A 17724-nucleotide genomic window follows, 5' to 3' on the forward strand; every position below is an offset into this window, starting at 1 on the left:
ATTTTTTGTGTGGGAAGTGGGATTGAGGGGATCAGAGAGAAATCTCTGAGCTTACTTCTCTCAATTCTGTTCGTTTATGAACATAAATATGTCAGCTCTAATTTAATGTGCTCATAAAACTCTGATGCCAAGAATATTCCCGAATGTGAAAAGCCATCAATATCTTTTGCCTGGACTATTACAGTAATTTTGGTATTGATTTCCCTACTTTCTGTCACTCCCTATGTCATACTTTGTTCTCATTTAAGTGCACATACCAGCTTTCTGAAACAAGGACCTGCTCATGAGGGCACTTTCCAGCCCCTGGTTCTTCCAGTGAGAGGCCCATACTTGTCAGAGAGGTTGAAGGCCTAGATATTCCCCATAGCCATTTCTACCCAGCTTCTTCAGCCTGAATGCTTCAAACCCACACATCACTCTAGGCCTTTCCGTGACCTTGAGCTTTTGACTGTGTTGTCTATGTCCCTTCAGTGTTCTAACTTTCCTTCTCTAACCACTTCGTGGGTTCCATTCTTTCAAATGTCCCCTTTCTAGAAACTTCTCTGTCTCTTCCTTCCTCTAACAATTGATTTCTTCCCTATCTGCTTCCCATCAACTTTCCTTGTGTTACTTTTTGAGATCTCCCTATTATATTATAGCTAGTAGTTTATGACTCATTTTTGCTAGTGTCTGTGTGCATACACATGCACATGGGTGAAATTGTGGATAAAAAAGAGAGAGTCAGAGTAAAGGAAGAAAACAAGGAGCTTGAGAATTGGAGAATCATTTCAGAAGAGGAGACATTCTGGTAAGATGCACCTTCAAAGCCCACACTAGATTTTTCTGTTGATGCTTGGTGCTTCATGTTGCCTTTCTTCCCATTAAGAAAAAGTGAGTAGACTACAGAGGGAACATTTCTTTCCTGGAATTTCCCTAACTTCACCCGGAGGCAGAGACTGAGTCTAGTTCAACCGTACCTCCATGAAGACCAGTATCTGACCCAGAGCAGGGGCTCTGCAATGGTTAAAAAAAATGGATGGCGCAGAGGATGAGAGTTTTCCCTGCATCTGTAACTCTTCCATCAACCTAGCCACAGTCTCTGACTTTGTTCCTGAGATGGTCTGTCTCACCTGCCCCTAGGTGGCTTGTGGATGACTCGATTCCAATCGTCTGTGCCGAGATCTGGGCTGAGTCAGACTTCACGTGTTTCTTTACATCTGTCCATACATAGCCTGGTTGCTAGGTGAGTTTCAAACAACTGAAGGTCTAGCACATGTGCCAGATCAGGCTTTGTCCCCATCCTGCCCTTGCCTTGATATAGACAGGCAGAGGTCAGATCTGTTCACCATCCACATACCCTTTCTCCCCCTTAGCTGTGAGTTGCTGGGTTATGAGTCTTTTCCTCCTTCAGGATGTTGTTTGAACTTAATACCTTCTCCCCAGAGTAAAACTAATAGAAGCCAAACAAACCCAGAATACAGCCAACACTGTATTCTCCTAGCTGTAACTCTTTGTCTTAAAAACAAAAAAAACCAAAAAACCAAAAAAACAAAAAACAAAAAACAATTAAATTGATGTGAGGTTCTGGGCAGATTTCATGTGTTTTGCCCAATGCCTCATGCCCCGACAATAAAGCCTTAGCCAGTACTGATTAAAATCATAAGCTTGCTCAGATTTCACTCTTATTGATTTTTGTAGATGGGCAATAAAAAGGATGCTTGTTTTTAGTCTGTGTTAGTGAGCACCCGTCACAGGTGCAGGAGGTAGAGTGGCGGAGCTGCTAGAGGCAAGCAGTGTCATTCTAAAAGCTACAACTCCAGCAGATAAAGATCGAATTTCCAATCCTCCCTTAAGCTGGTTCCTTAACTTGCTCCTGAAAGGGTGAGAAGCATTTCTTTTTCCAAGTAGTAAACTCACTAAATTTTAAGCATCAAGACAAGAGAATTAAAAGTATTTCTAACTCAGGGAGGTTATTGTTACTCATTGTTTTGTGTTTGAACTTAAGTCAAATTCAACATTAAAAAAAAAGATTTTTATTCATTTAACAGAGAGAGGGAGTACAAGCAGGGAGAGCAGCAGGCCAAGTGGGAGGGAGAAGCAGGCTCTCCGCTGAGCCAGGAGCCGGTTGTGGGACTCGATACCATGACCCTGGATTCACGACCTGAGCCAAAGGCAGCCGCTTAACAAACTGAGCCACCCAGGCATCCCCAAATTCAGATTTTTAATCATGGCATTTGTTAACCAAAAAATGTGAAAAATATCCCCCACACTTTTTCAGTCCAACATAGTTTACTCCTTTATGAAGGAAGTTTTCAGTCAGCACTATGAAAAAACAATGTTGCAGAATTTGAAACATATACCTGGTAAGACTAAAAGGAGGAAAATTTTGGAAAGTATATTTATGGATTCAGAATGTGTACTAATATATCTTAAACTTTATATTTGTTAACCATGTGTTATACTCATTTAGAATTTCAAAAATGACCCCTGAAGCTATGTTCTAGAAAAGATTCAAAAATAAGACAGAGAGGCTTTTGCTTTTAGTCAAAATGGAATAACGGGGACTGAATTTATCCCTCAGCCTGAAATAACCATAAAATCAGACAAAAATGGGTTATCGACACATAGAGTACCAGATGATGAAGAGCTATGATCTCAGAAAATTGGAGAGCAAAGGAAAGGAGCCTTGGGATTACCCCAGCTTGTTATATGGAAAAATTCCTGGTCTGTAGTGCAGGGAGGGGGACCTCGAGCAGGGCACAGTGGTCTCCATGAGATGAGAAGACAGAACTGTAAGCCCAGGGAAGGCTAGGTTTTTAGATTTCACAAGGCAGAGCACCTGAGAGATAGGGGGAGAGAGAGAGAGAGGAAACTGAAGCTGGGGCAAGAACCACCCAAAAGGACTAGAGAAAATCATGCCCAGTGTTCACACAGAGTCAAGACAATGGCGGTTCCCAAGATCCAGATGGAGAGTTATCGGAAAAGCATCTTGTCTCAGGACTAGGGAAAAATTAAACCTGCATTCAATGCTGCTCTGGTCCTTCCTAACAAATCATAAAAGTAAGATTTAAAAGATTTAGACTGTTTTCAAGTAATTTATTTTTACTGCATCACTGAACAAAGGCTCAAGAAAATTTATAGGAATATAAAAATATCCAGCACCCAATAGATAAAATCCAAAACCTCTGACATCCAAACAAACATCACTGTGGACGCAAAGGAACAGGTAGATACAATGAGAAGGTCAATCGCTAGAAATTGACCCATAATCGACACAGTGATAGAATTAGTAAATAAGGACATTAAAAGTTATGACAGTGATAATTTATATACACAACAAGCTAGAAGAAAAATTGTATGTGTTATGTAGAAATATGGAAGAGGGAAAAAGACCCAAGTTGAACTTCAAAAGTTGAGAACACAATGTCTGAATTGGAGAATACACTGGATAGAATTATTATCAGTTTTGACATTGCAGAAGAATTCATGAACTTGAACAACACAATTGAAATGATCTAAAATAAAATTAGAAAAAAAGTGAAGAGAACATCGTTGAACTCTGGGAGAACTTCAAGCAAATACAGCTAACCCTTGAACAATGTGGGGTTTGAGGTACCAACCCCCATGAAGTTGAAAATTTTTATATAACTTTTGACTCCCCCCAAATTTAACTACTAATAGTCTACTGTTGACTGAAAACCTAATCTTGTATCACACATGTATTATACACTGTGTTTTTATAATAAAGTAATCTAGAGAAAAGAAAATGTTAAGAAAATAATAAGGAAGAGAAAATATATTTATAGTATTATACTGTGTTTATAAAAAAAAATCCATGTATAAATGAACCAGTGCAGTTCAAACCTGTGTTGTTTATATGTAAACCGTATACATATAAATGGAGTCCCCAAAGGAGAGAGATGATGCAAAATATTTGAATGCCCAAAATTTCCCCAAATTTGCCCAGATCTAAGAGGTTCATTAAATTGCAAGTGTAAGAAACATGAAGAGTGAAGCATATAGCACATTATAAGCATATTGCTTAAAACCAGTAAAACAGAAAATCTTAAAAGCTGTCAGGGAAAAAAGATACATTAAATTCTGAGTGTAAAATTAAAGAGCAGCAGTTTTCTTGTCAGAACACTGCAAGCTAGAAGATAGTGTACTGAAATTAACAAAACCCCTGTCAACCTAAAATTCATTACCAATAAAAATATCCTTAAAATATGAAAGAGCAATAAGGACTTTCAGTTACACAAAAGCTGAAAGCATTTATTGTCACCAAACCTATACTACAAGAAATATTAAGGTAAATCCTTTAAACAGAAAGAGAATTATGTTGGATAGAATCCTGGAACTACAAATGGGATGAAGAGTGCTGGAAATAATAATTGTGTGGATAAATAACAATACTTTTTTTCTTTTTACTTAAATCTCTCTCTCTCTCTTTTTTTTTTTTCCTAGAGAGGGAGACAGAGAGAATGCAATTGGGGGAAGGGAAGAGGGAGAGAGAGAATCTCACCCAGGCTCCACATCCAGTGTGGAGTATGACACAGGCCTAGATCTCAAAACCCCCAAATCCTGACCCAGACCAAAAATTGAGAGTCAGACACCTAACTGACTGAGCCAACCAGGGGTTCCCTTATTTAAATTTCTTAAGAAAATTGTGCACCTCCGTGGCTCAGTGGGTTAAATTTCTTAAGAAAATAATTGACTATTTAAAACAAAAATTAAACATGTTTGGGGGTCTAAAACATACATATGAAAATATATGATAATAGTAGCAGAACAGCTGAGAGGGGAGAAATGGAAGCATATTCTTGCAAGCTTCTTACACAATGTATGAATTAGGATGATATCACTTGAAGGTAGACTGTGATAAGATCGAAATGCCTGTTATAAACCAAATTCAACCACTAAAATCTCAGAAAAAAATAGTTTTATGTAATCAGCCCATAAGAAAAAAAAAATGAGATCATGAAAATACTCAGTTCATCCAAAAAAGGTGGAAAAAGAAGAAAAAAGGAATAACAGACACATAATATTATGAGGAAATAGTAAGATAGTAACCATACCGATAATTATCTATATAATTGCTAATGACCAAATCACCCCAATTAAAAATAAGACATTATCAGACCAGACTGGCTTTAAAAGAAAAAAAACAAAAAGACCTAACTTTACCCTGCCTACAATAAACTTTGAAAGTAAAGACACAAATAGGTTAAAAGAATGACAAAAGATATATCATGTTAACCATGGTTCAATCAACCTGAGAACAAAAACCAAAAATAACCCATAGTAGCTAAATTGATATCAAAGTATCAAAATATCAAAGTAGATTTTGTAGGAAAAAAATTCATTGCTGTGGATAAAGAGATTAATTTCATAATAAAATCTCACTTCTTCAAGATGATATAACCATTTCTAAACATTTAGGCATACACACATACATACATTTTAAAGCTTCAGAAATACTTGAAGCAAAATCTGATAGAATCACAAGGAATAAAAAAAAAAACTACAGCCCTTCACTCAATAATAGTTAGAAGTAGACCGAAAATTTGTAAGGTTATAGAATACTTGAACAACACTATAAACCAACTTTATCTTCCTAACACTTATAAAACATTTACGCAGTGACAGGAGAACACAAGCTTTTCAAGTACAGACAGAATACACATTAAGATAGACCATTTTCTGAGCCCCATAAAACAAGTCTCAAAAAATTTAAAAGCATTCATGTCATCCAAAGTATGTGCTCTCACCAACAAAAAATTAAGTTAGGAATCAAAACAAGAAACATATCAGTATTGTTTAGTTTCTAAATACTTTCTAAATCCTTTACTTGGATTATTTAGAAATACTTGAAACTAAACAATATATCTCTAAATAATCCTTTGGTCAAAGAAGATATCAAAAGGGAAATTAGAAAGGATTTTGACCTGAATGAAAGAAGAAATGAAATATTTTTATTTATGGACACAGCTAAAGCAGTACTTAGAGGAAAATTAATAACACTAAAAATACTTGCATTAGAAAAAAAAAGAAAGGTCTCAAAACAATGACCTCAGCTTCTATTTTAAGAATGTAGAAAAAAGAAGAGCAAATTAAATCCAAATGAAGCAGAAGAAAATAATAAAGGTCAGAGCAGAGATCATTGATATACAAAACTTAAAAATAGAGAGAGCTAGTTCTTTGATAAAGTCTTAGCCAAAGTGATCAGGGTAGTGTGGGGCAGCGGGAGAAAAAAACACATATTATCAATGTTAAGAGTCTATAAATCTTATATATATTAAAAGCTTCATAAGAAATATCATAAATAATTTTATGTCAAAAATATTTGACAACATAAATGAAATGGACAAATTTCTTAAAAGATACATACTAACATAGCTTACTCCAGAAAAATAAGCATTTGGAAAAAAAAAAAGAAAAATAAGCATTTTGTTTATTAAGGAAATAAAACAGTTTAAAGCTTTCTACAAAGAAAATTCCAGGCCAGAAAATTCATTAGTGAATTCTGCTAAATATTTGAGGAAAAAAATTATCAATTCTATATAAACTCTTGCAGAAAATTGAAAAAGAGGGAATACTTCTTATATAGAATTAGAAAGCATTAATCTGATTAATCTGATACCAAAACCTAGACCAAAAAAAAAAGGACAGGAAAACCGAAGACTAGTATTTCTTTTTTTTTCTTTAAATATTTTATTTATTTATTTGACAGAAAGATCACAAGCAGGCAGAGCGGCAGGCAGAGAGAAGGGGAAGCAGGCTCCCCGTTGTGCAGCGAGCCCAATGTGGGGCTCGATCCTAGGACTCTGAGATCAGGACCCAAGCTGAAAGCAGAGGCATAACCCACTGAGCCACCCAGGCTCCCTAAGACCAATATTTCTTGGGAACACAGATGCTACACTTCCTTGCAGATCAATTTCAACAAATACATTAAAAGGGTAATACATTGTGACCAAGTATGGCTAATTTCAGGACTGTAGGGCTGGTTTAATATTTAAAAAACCAATCAATGTAATTTATGTATTCTTTAAGGAAAAAAAAAGCACTTTCATTTTTGACATGGTTTCTATGAGTGATTCTATTACCATGACCATTTGGCCAATGGTGTTTCAGATTTATTTCTTCCTTGATAATTTTCAAAGGATATAGCCATTTGATGACATTTGTTGCATTACCAAATCATGTTAGAATTTGTATTATCATTATTATCTGTATTATCATTCCTTCCCATTGAAATAAATTATAATTTAGCAGATGGCTTTTATTTATGGAATACATAAAAAAGGTCATAGTAAATTTCAGAAACACGTGAGTTTAGAACATCTGGATTTTAAGCGAGTTTTTATTTTTTTTAAAACAGTCTGAGGTCCTAAAGAGAGTTGGCATTCAAAATATTTTTTGAATAAATGTATATGAATATGATCATTGCAGAATGAGTTTTGGGCATGGATTTTTTTTTTTTTAATGTTGCAAATCACATTGAAACTAAAAAATATTTGACTCATGTGCGTGGAAATAACTATTGTGTTTGCCTTTTCCCAGATCCTTTTGTCTTCCCATGGTATTTTCAGAGCCTATAACAGTGCCTGATACTTGATAGGTATCAGTTATTATTGTTAAATGAATTAAAAGATTTTAGGGAATATAAAATTGACCTAGGTACTTCCATCATGATCTCCTACACTTTGATAACTTGACTCCAAGAGACAGACTACTTCACTTTTGTCTCCCCTTCCTCCACACATTCCTCTGCTCTCCCCACAGGGAAGGCTTTCCTGACAAGCTTCATTTGTTATCATTTTGATATGCTCTTCTGGGAAGCTGACAGCCTTCAGGTATTGTTAAAATAAGGATTTTGAAACTTGAAACATGAACTGAGAGATGTCTTATATACTTAGCACTGGTGGCTTTTTTTTTGAAGATGCAGAGTTGATTAAGATTCTTATGATTATGGAAGCTGAAACCTAAAGTAAGGACACTCATTATTGCAAATATTTTCTTTTGACAAACTACATGGAGAAAAAAATAGGTGTTTATCTCTTTTTCTGGTAATACACTGTAGGGGACACAGTTTGATGCATCACACTGATTTTTGCCTTGAAGAAATTACAAAGTTGGACTCAACTCCCTAAAGTTTTTGTTATTTCAGCAAAGATCAATATGACATTTGGCTGACTTATTTCATTTCCAACAGCAAAAAACATACCCACCTCAAACAGATTTTGCTTTTAACACATACTAGTTATTTAAAAAAATAAGCCAATACTAAAAATTTATTGAAATAGATTTTTAACAGTAACAGATGCCCTAGAGCTCCCTATTAGACTTTCTATTGTATTTGGCTTTCTTAGAAAGACAGATTTTTAAATTTCACAAAATAAAAAGTACCCTGAAGGTTCAACCAAATTAAAAAAAAAAATCTATGCCAAGAATGTAAATGGCTTCACCTCTTAAACTTGAGCTTATTTGAATCCCACAATCAATGCGTGAGTTATAGTGCATATGCATAAATGTGCTGCTGGCGTAGAGACCAACTATCACATAGTCCCTCGAGGAAATGCAAGCCAATCGGTATGTAAAGAGACCAATGAGATGGGCAGAAAATTGCTTAAATGGCTTATGAACATCTTACTGCTTATATACTGTATTAGTCAATTGGAGCAATTATATGTAAGGACACTACTCCCAACATTGGGTCCCCACTGTCATGACTTCATGACTTCATTCAATTATCTCCCAAAGACCCCGCCTTCAAATACCATTACATTGGGAGTTAAGACTTCCAACATATGAATTTGAGAGACAAACATTCAACCTCTAATATTCCTCCCTGATCTCTCCAGATATATGACCTTCTCACATGTGAAATACAGTCATTCTATCTCAACAGGTTGAAAAGCCTTAAATTGTTGCAGCATCAACTCTGAAGTGTGAAAGTCCAAAGTCTTGTCTAAATATACTGTAAATGAACTATTGGTAAGACTTGAGATAAGATATAATTCATCCTGAGGCAAAATTCCTTTTCAGCTGTAAACCTGTGAAACCAGACAAATTATGTGCTTCCAAAACACAATGATGGGACAGGCATAGAGTAGACTTTTCCCATTCCCAAAGGGAGAAATAGGAAAGAAGGAAGGCATGATGGTCCCCAAGCAAGTCCAAAATGTAGTAAGGAGAATTCCATTAGATCCTAAGGCTCAAGAATAACCCTCTTTGGTTTGATGCTGCCTCCAGGCCCCCTGGGGCATCAGTCCTACCTACCTCCACAAAATTGGGTGGAGGTCCTGCCCCCAGAGCTCCAGGTGGTTCTGTCCCCAAGGCTCCTCCCCCAAGATCTGGGTGACTGAGATCTGAAACCAAAGCAATGTCCTACTCCCAACGTGCCTGAAACCATGGAGGAAGCCCTAATGATCTCTGAATTGCCCTCAGAGTCTTTCCTTGTCTTGAAGAACAGCCTATATACCCAGCTGACAAACTCCATGGTCACATCTCATAAGATGTAAGAAGTCCAAGAGCCTTTCTTCATTTTGTCCATCCCTGTCCCTTTCAGCTCAAACTGGCAGTGCCTTTGGTCATATAATCCCATAGTCTATTTTGAGTCTTAGTCCTGACACAGCTTTCGTCTTTTCTTTCAAATATACTTCCTCATTTTTTTGCCATTTAGACAGTCTGAGGATTTTTGAAATCTAAGTACTGTTTCTTTTTGCTTAAAAATTCCTTCTCATTCCTCCCTTCTCGCATTTTACTATCAGCAGTCAGGAGGAACAAAGTAGCTCCTTCAACACTTCACCTAGAAATATCCTGAGCTAAATATCTGGTTTTATCAGTCACAAGTTCTGCCTTCCATAACACACCAGAACCTGAACCAAATGCTTTGTCACTTTATTTTTATTTTTTTAAAAGATTTTATTTATTTATTTGAGAGAGAGAGAGAAAGAGCACACACACAAGACAGAGGCAGGGGAGAGGGGCAGAGGGAGAGGGAGAAGCAGACTCCCCGCTGAGCAGGGATCCTGATGTGGGGCTCGACCGATCCCAGGACCCTGGTATCATAACCTGACCTGAGGGTAGATGTTTAACTGAGCCACCCAGGTGCCCTCTTTGTCACTTATAAAGGACCATCTTTCCTTTACAGTGTCAACTAGCATGTTTCTCATTTTCATCTGATGTTTCAACTAACATTCTGTTCATGGTTATTTATGTATTCTCTGAGGGCACGGAAGCTTTCTATCCAGCTGTCCTCTTCACTTTTGAGATAGTAGACACCCTGTGAGTCCAGGGGTTCAGCTTGAGTTGTGTTTTAGCCAGTCATAAGATGAGATGCTGCATTCAATTTCAGGCAATCTCAGCCCTGCAGTGCAGGAGATAAGGGTTTTCTTGAGGGCACAAATGGGAGTTTTCTGGTCATTTATACTGCACTCCACCTTGGAATTAGAATCCCTGAACTCATCCCTTTCTTTTACTACTCTGCCCAGCAACAATGGGAGCAAGCAGCCAACTTCATTATCTTTGTTAGGTCTCCAGAAAGTTTGAAAGTACTGTACATTATCATCCAGATCCTTGTTTCTTGTAAGTCGTTGACAATAACTATACAGTGGAGATATTTTATGTATGACTAGCATTGCTCTCTTTACTTTTAGAAATAGAGTCAATAGCATTTTAAAATCTAATCAACTCGGAGAACCATTTCCAGAAACCCCCAAACCAATTTAGAAACCCATCCTTAAAATTCTGTTCCTCTAGAACAACTCTTGGTACTAAAATCTGTATTAGTCTGGGTTCTCCAGAGAAACAGCATAAGTATATTGATATATATTGAATATATATGTCCTTATATGGAATTGGCTCATGTTTCTAAGGAGTCTGAGAAGCCCAAGATCTGTAGTTGTCAAGCTGCAGAACTACAAGGAAAGGCAATGGGTCCAGAAGAAGCAGGAGAGCCAATAGTGTTAGTTCCAGTCTGAGTCTGAGTCTAAAGACAGAGGAAGGCTGTTGTCTAAGCTTGAGGACATTCAGGTAGTGGGGGTGGGGAGTGGAGAGAGACAGAGCATGTTGAAAGGAAAGGAGGAAGAAAAGGAAGGAAGGAAGGATGGGTGGAAGGGAGGAAGGAAAGGAGGTAGGGAGGGAGGGAGTGAAGAAGGGAGAAAACAAAGAAAAGAAGAAAGAAAGGAAGGAAGGAAAAAAATTATTACTCAACTTTTTATTCTGTTCAGGTCTTCAACTGATTGGATGAGGCCCACTCATCCTCGGTAGGGCAGTCTGCTTTATTCAGTCTACTGATTCAAACTTAACCTCACCCAGAAACTTCCTCATAGACACACCAGAAATGCTGAGCCAAATATCTAGGTACTCTGTGGCCTATTCAAGTTGAAAAATAAAATTAACCATTACATTTGCCAGTTAGGGAATATCACTTAGATTCAACAGTTGGGCTAACCCAAGCACTCAATTTAACAAAGTGGAAGAAGGTAAGGTATGCTCCTCCAACAGCTGTTTGCACAGATCCACTGAGGTTACAGAATGTAGCCGCTGTGCTTGGGCCCATGTGTGTCTCCATGACAAAGCCAGCTCAGATCAAAGAGCAGGAGGAAAAAGTTCACCAGTGACATCTTTTGATTTCAGAAAAACAACTTGATTGTCTTATGGAAATTGATGTTGGTTGTAGTTGTTTACTAAACATTAGGAAGAATCTTAGGAGATAGCCCATCCTTGAACTCTGCTTTTTAACGGGATCCAAGCAGCCTTGACAAACACAGTTGGCAATTTCAGAATATTGATCTCAGCTAAGAATGGAGAAGGACTCCTTTTGGTCATTCAAAACCACTGAGTTCATTGAGTCAATAACTAAACAACACACACACACACACACACACACACACACACAGCCTCTTCCTTTAATCAGTCCATGCATGTACAGACTCTGAACCAAAGAAAAACCTTGTAGTTTTCTAGTGTTTAGTCATCAAAGCAAGATTCTCATTTTCTTTTAAATCTATCTTCCATTGGGATCATTGTTTTAATTGTTTTCTCATCAGAGGGACTTAATCCCCATTATAAAGCCTTATTTCAAACTGTTTTGATCTTTCCTTTTTTTGAAGGTGGTGTGATAAAAATTTTATTGAATTATATTATGTCTGAAAGAGTATACAAACCATAAGATTGGCTTGGTATGTTTTCATAAAGTGAACACATCTGTCTAATCATCACCCAATTCCAGAAATAGAACAGGACTTTAGCCTTTTCCTAGTTCTTAAACCTTATGGTAAACTCTCAGTTAGTTTTGCCTAAATTTATACGTTACATAAATAGAATAATACAATATGTAATCTTTCATGTGCTGCATCTTTCAAATTATAGTCTGCGTGACAGATTTATCTGTGTTGTTGAATATAGCAGTAGCTTGTACATTCTTTTTGTATATAGTATTCCATTGTATGAGTGTGCTCAAGTTATGCATTCATTGTAATATTGCTAGACACAGGTCATTTCTGTTTTTTTGGAAATTGTGAATAGTGCTACTGTGACTATTATAATACATCTCTTTGGTGGACACATGATGTGATTCTGCCAGGTCTATATCTAGGAGTGGATTCCTAGGTCATCGTGTATGGGTCAGTACAGGATAGGAGACATTAACAATTTTCCATAATGGTTGTACCAATATATATGCTTCCACCAGCCATATATGAGAATCTCAGTCATTCTGCATCTGTTCATTTGGTATTGTTACCTTGTAAAATTTTAAACAATTTGGTACATACGCAGTACTGTATTATTGGATCTTTAATCTGTATTTCTCTGATGATTAGTGAGACTGATCACCTTTTTATATGTATATTGACCCAGTTGGATAAGATCTTGTGAGACAGAATGAGTTATCTGGGTTTAGTTGGTGTAAGAAGATGTTGAGTGGATCTAAACTTTGATCATGTGCAATGATCATGTGCTTTTTTGTAATGGGGTATATTCATTTTCTGGGTGGCACAAATTTGATCTTTAACTGTGAGCACATTAGTAGCATGTATCTGCATAATCACTGTGTTCTTAAGTAAATGGATTATTGTTTATGTAATGGTAGGTCCTCACTAGGTCTTGTCAGTTCATTAAAATAGGGATTCCTGGTGATAGCTGAGATTGATTGCTAGGATCAATCAATCAGGTCGATTGCTAGGATCTTGTAAGAACGCATATGGTGGCCCGTAGAGTGGTCATGGGCACACTGGCTGTTACCAGCCGAATTGTGTCCCCCCATCTACTCCTATGATGAAGTTCTAATCCTCAGGACCCTAGAATGTAACTGTATTTGGGGATAAAGCCTATAGGGTGGTCATTAAGGTAAAAAATGAAGTCATTATGGTGGGCAGTAATTCAGTATAACCGGAGTCCCTATAAGAAGGGGAAATTTGGACTCCGGCACACATGGGGGAAGATCATGTGAATGTAAGGAGAAGACGGCTACCTCTCTACAAACCAAGGACAGAGGTCTCAGAAGAAATTACACCTGCCAACACCTTGATCTTGGACTTTTAGCCTCTGGAACTGTGAGAAAATAAATTTCTGTTGTTTAAGCTGCTCGGTTTGTGATACTTTGTTCTGGCAGTCCTAGGAATCGAACACACTGACCAAACGCTAAGAATCCATCCCGGGGAGTTGAAACTATTGAACTTTGGAGGTGGACTATCTGGACCAACACGTTTGACAAAGAAAACATCGAGTCCCCATTCTCCTGAGACGGAGCAATTTTAATCCTTCAAAGAAGTCTCAGGCGGGGGTATTCAATTTGATCTTCCAACTACCTAGACAATGTCCTTTTTTTGTGAGTACGCGGTTCTCCCATATGTAATAGGCTATGCAATTCCCTTTTCTTTTCCCCCTTTCTTCCAGGAGACTTTCCCTCTACTTTCAAATGCCAAAGCACAAAATCCCTTCTTGGGTTGGGCCATTTAATGCTGCTCCCAGCTGGAGAAAAACACCAGTATCCCTACCACCATCTATCCATACATGACACTTCTAAGTACAGTGTGCCGTGGCATGGTGTACTGTGGCTCATTCAGTCCACCCCCGTGTTTTGTTCTCCAGACACTGTATGGTGGGGTAAGGGAAACTGACATGAATGGGCCAGTACGCCCACTCCTGTAGGGATAAATTGCTTAACTACCTTGACAGAATTTGGTGATAGTAAGTGGGAAATGGTACAGCAAGGGTCCCGGAATTACATAGCAGGGAACTTGGAGGAAACATTTGGCGGTAGATATTGAGAGACGCCCTTCCCTTGGCCCGAAATACCTGCCTAGGCTTGCCTGGGTAACCCCTGAAGCCCCAAGGTGTCTACCTTCTGAAAATGCACCAGGATAAGAGAGAAGCCTGGAGAAAAAGAAATGCATAAATCTTCCCATGCAACCAGGATTTTTTAGTTCTCTGTGGATCGCTCTGGGTTCTATAATGTAAGAAGTTCTCCACAGTGTCCTGCCCTTAGCCTGGAAAAAAGGAGCACGTTCTTTGCTCCCAATGCACACGTGCTACAATTTGGAGAAAATGGGAACACCTCAAACAAGGACCTGGGAAGAGGCAGGGGCTGGGCTGGCAGTGTGGAGAGTGGGAGGCAGGGCCCTGAGAGCAAGTGTATTATGTGTAGCCTGGGGACGTGCAGGAGCAGGGAGGCAGCCTGTAATTTTTTTTCTTTTTTTTTTAAGTTTGGAAAAGGATCAGGAGCTATTTTTTGGTTTGTGAGCTTTGCTCTTATTTGAGTTTGCCCTCAGAGGGCTGTTGGTGTGGGTGGATGGTATTGTTCGAGCGTAAAATGGGGCAGCAGTTGGTGAGTGGTTAATTTAAGAGGGAATCATTGGTCTGACAGAACAACCCATGTGTCCTGTCCTGTGTGCGTGGGGGAAAAAGAGCCAGCCCTGCCTTTGCTGTTTGAACCAGCTCTGGGTAGCGGGTATTAGTACCTCCACTGTGCAGAAGACACAGATCTACAGAGGTTAAAGCAAATTGACCAAGGTTAAGTGAGGACAGGGTTGGAACTTGAATTTAGCTTAGACTTAGGCTGTGCACTTTCCACCAAAGAATGATTTGTATTTTATTTATTATGATTGATTTTTTTAATGCTTAAGAGAAGAGCTTCAATGGTGTCCAGCTGAGAAAAGAAGAAAGGGCATTTGCGGTCCCCCTCTGGGGTCCGTGACTGGGTTCAGGTTTTCTTGGGTTGCTCCCTTGGAGTCACTCCCCTCTGGGGTTTGGGGGGTGGGCAATAGCTCAGCAGGGTGCTAGTGGGGAAATTAGGATCTTCTTTCTTCTTGGCTTTTAAGTTTCAAAAGAGTAGGCTCTTGGAGTGACATAAAAAATTAAAATGAAAGCTGTCTAGTGCATCTTAGGCCATGAAAGACATTGGGGGCAATACAAATAATATGAGGGTAAAGCTTTCTTTCCTGTCTTTCCACAAAACAAAACAAACAAAAAAACCAACACATCCCTGACCAACGGAATGTGGTGAAAGACAGAGATGAAAGGTGAAGGGAGAGACGTTTGTTATGTTCTAGATGAGAACATGGGTCCCTAGTGGACCCCAAGTAGAGGAGCGCTGTCAACACTCCAAGACCACCAGCCTTCCTTGGAGCCAGCACCTTCCCCCCAGCTGCCAACATCAGGGCCCACACGGGAACTAGAAAGGTCCTGAGAACACCCATGCAGCAGAGCAACACAGTCCTGCTTCCGCCCACTTCTGGTCGGGGTCTCACTTGGACAGTGTTCACAACTCATGTTTGGGTCTGAGTCTTTCTTCAGCCTTCACTTGACTTAACCTACATGTCCAATCTCTGCTTCCATTCTCCTCAGCTGGAGAGTGGGTCCTAGACACATAGAGCAGGTCATGGTGGAGAAAGTCAGCCCCTCTCTTGGGTCTGGGTAGGCTGAGGGAAACCAACTTCAGAGCTCAGGTTAGGCCTTGCACCCATGTTCTGTGTCATCTGCCTCAGCATGGCTGAATCTCCATAGATGCCTTCTAAGGAGCTGCGTTTCTGCAGGTACAAGCATGGACAGACATCCGTCCTGCTGAGATAGCCAGTCATTCATTCCCATTGTCCTTGCTAGGCCTGTGCAAGGCTGCAGCTAAAGCTAGCTTTCTGGCAAAAGTGCTTTAGCGTTTTGTATACTTAAAATTCCATCTGGGGGCACCTGGGTGGCTCAGTTGGGTTAAACCTCTGCCTTCTGCTCAGGTCATGATCGTGGGATCCTGGGACTGAGCCCTGCATTGGACTCACTGCTCAGCAGGGAGCCTGCTTCCCCCTCCCTCTCTGCTTGACTCTCTGCCTACTTGTGATCTTTCTGTCAAATAAATAAATAAATACAATCTTAAAAAAAAAAATCCATCTGTGCAATTCAGGGTCAGCTCAGCCCTCCCAGGACTTGGGCTTGGAAGAATAAAATGTTCCTCCATTATCTGCCCCTGACCTGGGACTGGTTGACAAACGGGTGAGCTCATTAAGCCAGGAGATGCTGGAGAAGGCCTGGTAGGCCCTGGCTGAAGACAGAAGCCTCCTGGGACAGGGTGAGCTGTGCTTGCCAGAAATGGACAGTAATAACCACGATCAGGAATGGAGTTTCCCTTGCGTTATAAAGAAAACCATAGGCCCCAAATGGCATCAGTTACATTGGGTCACCCGACCAGGATAAAATACCTAACCTAATTGCAGTTCTGACCTTCCCCAGGAATGTAAGTCTTAACCTGTCAATCAGGAATTTTCTGTTCAGCTTCAGTAAGGTAAGCTGTCACATGGGCCTCCTCCATTCCCAAATCCACCTAATAGAAGACCCCTGCCCATCGAGGAAAGTGACTTTGCCTGAAACAATCCTTTCTTTTCTTTTGTTGTCTTGCCCCACCCTCCTTCCTATAAAAACCTTCCATTTTGGGCAACTCTAAGTTCCCCCTATTTGCCAGATGCCCAATTAGATCTTCACATATACTCAGATAAATTTTTGTTTTTGTTTTTGTTTTTTAACCCTTTTATGGGGTGGGACATCCTTGAATTCAAAGCAACTGGGTAATAAATGGAGGGGTGTCTGGGGCCTGACGATGAGCCACCCACGTCTACATTCCCGGCAGGGAGCTCCCTTGTCCAGGAGGGGGGCCACATCGCGGATGGTGGTGACAAGGATGGAAGGCTGTCCCAGCCTGCAATGACTCTGGCACCAACCAACTAGAGTCGAGCCAGACTTCACAGCTAAAGGGCAGCTTTTCCCACATGAGCCACAAGGTCAGGGGTCCCCAGGCCAGTTGGCTACAAATTTGGAGTTTCCCCCTAACCTCTCAGGTTTGATAATGCGTTAGAACAACCACAGAAGCTAGGAAAGCTCTATGTGTGTTAGAGCTTTAGGATAGCAGAGAAAGGGATGCAAATCAGAGCCAGCCACAGGAAGAGACAAAGAGGGCAAGGTCTAGAAGGGTCCCATCTGTGAAGCTTCCTTGCCCTCAGGACACGTTATTCTGCAACAAATCTGACAAGACACAGAACCAACTAGGAAGGCTCCCCCTGGGTTTGCTGTCCATCATCTTTATCAGGGCTACACTATGTGGGTACAAGGGACGGAGCCGCTGACTTCGCGACTTAATCTCTGGGCCTCATCTGCTCCCCCAAAGGTCAGGCTCTCCAGGCCCTCAAGGCCCCAACTCTCCAATCACAGGTTGATTCTTCTGGTGTGACCAGCTGGCATCCTTAGTTGCCTCATTAG

Source organism: Mustela lutreola, chromosome 12 (assembly GCF_030435805.1).
Source record: "Mustela lutreola isolate mMusLut2 chromosome 12, mMusLut2.pri, whole genome shotgun sequence".
Taxonomy (NCBI): domain Eukaryota; kingdom Metazoa; phylum Chordata; class Mammalia; order Carnivora; family Mustelidae; genus Mustela; species Mustela lutreola.